The sequence below is a fragment of the Dufourea novaeangliae genome, unplaced genomic scaffold (assembly GCF_001272555.1).
Source record: "Dufourea novaeangliae isolate 0120121106 unplaced genomic scaffold, ASM127255v1 scaffold199, whole genome shotgun sequence".
Classification (NCBI taxonomy): Eukaryota; Metazoa; Arthropoda; class Insecta; order Hymenoptera; family Halictidae; genus Dufourea; species Dufourea novaeangliae.
The window spans coordinates 912,478-917,572 of NW_015374073.1; positions in this window are offsets into that span (position 1 = coordinate 912,478).

Genomic DNA, 5,095 nt, shown 5'->3' on the forward strand with positions numbered 1-5,095 from the left:
GGGGGCTAAATGGTGGATATGGCCGATTTCACCGTGAAGTGAACTCTCCTACTGCCGTGACGAAGGCGGAAGCCATAGAAAGAACACAACACACAAGTATACAATAACTTTCCGTAGCCCCAATTGGTCGTTAAAACGGTTACTGGGGCCACATAGAGCATATTGATCCTGTACTAATCGCCGACGCGTTCCCTCCATCGAAACACGATATTCAGCGACGAAATCTCGAAAAATCGATGGTGTAGGCCTTAACTCTCAAACTTAGTGGAAATTTCGAATCTCTTTTTTGTATTATCGTAACGACCGTTTAACAGGACCGAATAATATTTTGTCAGTAAACTGCGGGCGTTTGTGCAAATACTCATTTTTTGTAGGCAATTTTACAAAACACAGAGCCAAAGAAAAATATCTTCCAGGTATTAAGAGATTTGCCAGGTGAAATAAATATTGTACATGGAGAATGTTGATGCCACTCCAATGAAGAGAATAATATTTTTCGAAGGGAAAGTTTGCGGTCAGGTTTTTCGGCAATTTGTCGCTATTTTCTCGTGTTTCAAAGATGGGCAGAATTTTTATAAATATGTCGAACGACAGATAAGTACGAACATCTCTTTAACTGCGATTCTTCAATTACATCAGAATTCTAGTTAGAAAGTAAAACAATAATTATGTTTGATAAAGAAAAATAATCGAAAAGTTGTATCTGTTTGTCATCTGTTAATCAAATAAAATTATGCCCATCTTAGCTATTTAGTAATATGATATTATGGTTATTAATAATCAATTTCTGCTTGTTATTCCTTTAAGTGAAAGAAGGAGACCATTTTATTCAAAGAACAATGTTAAGTTTTTACAAGGGATGTAAATAATGTAAATAATACAAAAATATCACTTTCAATTCGTTATTCAGCCTGAATAACCCAGTTGAGACCAACTTCGAGAATAGATTTTCGAGGAATCTAACAAGAAGTACATACTTTAGTGTCGAAATTACGGGAAAACATAGTTGGACAATTTGAATGTTCAAGGCTATTGCTTTCGTACTTGAAGATGCCATTATCTCCACCACAACACTCGACGCTTTCTTTATTTAAGTCTTGGGAGACATAAGCTTTAGATCCATTCTTGAAAGTTATCCAATCTAGGTACAGTTTGTTTTATGAATCTACAGGAATCTCTCCATGCTTTTTGATCCAAAATGTTCTATAAAACTTAACATTGTTCTTTTTTTTATTGGTTCTTCGAGTGAGAACAGGTATCGTCAATAACGTTATGGTAAGCAATACGAATGAGTGTTACTACAAGCGAAACGTACGTTTGAAATGACTGCCGAGAATATAATAAATTGAACACTGTGAGAATGACAATCATATCGTTCATTGACACAAGAAAATATCGTTTCTAATACTTTGTGATATTGTAATTACGCGCATTCCTTGTTAAGTAGACTCGGATAATGGCGGAAAATATTGATGTTCTAGTCCGTCCGTTTGAAAATTGATCTGTTAACTAGGAATAGCTACTTCACATGTTTCTCGTGTTTTTAATTATGCGTACATTGAGCTCAGTTGATACGTTCATGAGAACAATTTTTTTACTTTTGGACAATCGAAGGGTTTAAGTTTATAAACAGGTGCCTTTGAAATATTTTTGTAGTTCTTAGAGTTTTAATTATGCACGTGAATAGTTTGTGGTTTCGAAAATACAAATTTGGATGCAGAAGTGTTAGATTTTTACGTTGTAACGGGAACAATTAATTTAAACTTTATATTATCACTTGCTTTTTTCGTCGCGCACTCGTTCACCACATGCCTTCAACCATTGCACTCCAACGAAGTTTTTGAAGTTGGGGAGGTCTCTAAGGAAATTTGCCATATTTTGTTCTATGTGCTTGTTTATCGTATTCATGTATCTAGTGCGCTCTCTGAAGCATTATGGACTTGTCAGACAACAGGTCTGCTGTATCTACATACATGATAATCGAAATCTAGATTCTTTCCTAAGATGAAGTGTATAAAATTTTCTGGTCTCCATGGGTAAGAAGGTGCTTCAGTCCATACATATTTTTTTGTAACAATAAATTAGTTTCTCTGGTACGTTGGTTTTTAGGGTTCCCATAGGCCATCGTTTTTCTGTCTTTATAATATTGACGACAAAACTCTAGTCGAAACGCCCAGACAACTAATTGAGCTGTTCCCTTGTCGATGGATTTGCATGCAGCTCCTTTTTTTATCCAGGTGGCTTCACTTTTATTCATGTTCACATTCGAGTGTCCAAAGCAGTTCAGGAGTCCTAAGATCTCAAGTGTCATCATTGCCTGTAGGTCTGTGCAGAGTGGTGAGTTTTGGTCACTTGTTTGTAGAAAGAGCTTGATTGAGTCCACTCCTGTTCTTGAGTTATGGTTTCATAGAAGTCCGATCTCAGTTCTAGATCCCTTAGCATATAGGAAATGATAAGTGAAGGCTAAAGTTTGTAGATCTTGTATTCTTGTTTTCTGTACTGAACCAGAAAATCACCCCTTTTAAGTAAGATGACGCAAATATCGTTCTGCAGATGCAGAAGATGCAAATTATCGTAATCTCCTTTCAGAGGGCCTATATTCCAAGTCGTCTTAAGCCTAGCGTTGACTACCAATCGCAGCGCATAGCCAACGCTACCGCGGGAGCTCGGCCGGCAGACTCGCGCCCTGATTGGTCGGGATTTTTCGTTAATATCTCGCTAACAAAGCCTCGGATAACAATTTCGCTAAGGAAAATTGTTTCAAATCATCCTAGGAACCCTTCATCTCGGGGTGTCGAAGTTTTTTTCGAACACCCTGTATATTTTTTTACTTGCACAGTAAAAGTTCAGTAAAACGTGGTTTAGTGCCCAAAAGTTGGGATTCTAGCCGGGCGCTTTTGAAGTAGAGAAATCGATTGTAAATATAGAATCACTGCCGAACGTAGAAAAGGATAGCGAGTGGAAATGAAAGAGGGATTGAGCCTCAAGGTGCGTCAAGGGGAATCTCCCCGGAATGGTGGACACACTGGGTGCTTATGCTGTAGATCGTTTCGGGCACTAAACCAAGTTTTATTACATTGCCTGCTGGTGCCCATAACTTCTTAAGTTTTTACGTTGCAACGGAAACACTTAACTGAAACTTTATATTATATTATCGCTTGCTTTTTGTATCTTACATTCGCTCACCACGTGCCTTCAACCGTTGCACACACTCTACCGAAGTTAATCACACGCCCAAGTGCGTTTCCACGATATTAACGACGCATCGATCGCATGTCCATAGATCTTAAATTCGCAATAATGTAGGATGTCGAGCGGGGAGGGAAAGAATCTGACACGTTTTAAGAGTAAGGTTGTTTAACACGTTCCGTGCCACATGTACCACCGGTGGTACACGCAGCCTGAATGGGAAATTTAACGTGTACCATCGGTGGTACATATGGCACGGAACGTGTTAATGTTGAACTGTAGTTTAAAACAAGACCAACACCCTCTATTAACAAAAGACACACATTTTCGGTAATTTATGACTTGAGGAACGACATAAAGATTGTCTGGCTATGCACGGCCTTTTTCACTGTGGCATGGAACGTGTCAATGATTTCACTTCGACGGATCGAGACTGACTGCCTCTCGTCATCGCATTCGTTCTTTATAAAAGGCTTTCTCACACACACATGACCTCAGCGTTCGGCGGCTTCCGCTTTTGATGTCGCGGACTGCGTCGCAGCGACGGCTCGCCGCCCAACCCGCGATATCTGAGAAACGGTCGTTCGTCGGCACGGTAAAGCACGTACCCATTCCCACCCCACGGTCACTGTTCACACAAGGAAGCCTCGTGCCGATGCCTACAATAAGAAGAATTAAAAAATTTAGAAGTATAATTTAAAAAATTAATTTATAAATAATTCAAATTAACCACTTTCATATTTACATTCTCCTAAAAAACACAATTAATTAATTTCATTTCTGTATTCAGAACACTAATGTTAGTACCCCTATGTTAATAATTATACAAATTTTGTACCATTTTTCAAGTAATACATGAATCAAATGAGCTCAGTGTACAGTGAACGTTTTCATTTGGGAAATGACCCTGGATTCATTTCTTAGACAGTGGAACAAGTCGGCGCTCTATACTGTTTAAACCTCCGCACACCCGAATTCACTCAAAATTGCGAATCTTTATGAGTATATTTAAGTTTTGTAAAAAAAGAAAGCGTCAAAAGACATGGAAGTATGTCAAAGACATCTTGCGTAGAATGCCATCTTGACTGCCGTACGAGGAATTCAAGCGTGAACCTCCTCCAAATCTTTCATTTGCATTTATATTAACAGACAGGAAAAATTTATGTGAAAGTGTCGAGTTCAGAATAGTGATAGAACATGAACGAAAAAGAAAGAAGGAGAAACGACGAACGAAAAGCGGCTGGACCGCATGCAAACTTGCAGGATACCTCTTCAGTTTCATTGACGACGTTGCTTCGTTAAACAGAATTCCAAAGGGTATCTTCGATACTGATTGGCTCCATGTCGTTGAAAGAATTGATTTTCCTAGTAGAATGATACAAGCGTACAGAATCTTCACGTATGCATGCGAAAGCTTGAATATTTTCTACTATTAACCCATGTGTTCTAACTCACTGTGCAGAAAGTGTTTCTAGAGACTCTTTGTAAGACTCGTTACATTTTACTAGATAGATCAGTCCAAGACACATCGGTGTAATTAACTGATCGGCAACAGGAACCATGCTGTCGTCGTTATTTATTCATAGAACGTTCATCCTTCAGGATCGTCCATTTCAATTGACTTATTTGCTTGCGAACAAAGTTTGTACTATGGTATTCTCTCGTTAGAAGCTCGTTGCTGATATATTTAGAACTTCTCAGTCTCTCCAGTCGATCGTCTCACTAAACGCTAATCAAACGTTCCTAGCTATGAGCACGTAACGAGAGAATACCGTAACAACGTGACACTAAACAATTGTTAATGTTTTGGATGGATTCAGTTGGTCAAGTCAATTGTATTTCCCGAAGATAATGTGGGTAGATATAACGCTCCGTTTCCTATGCATTTGTGTTCACTTTTACTTTA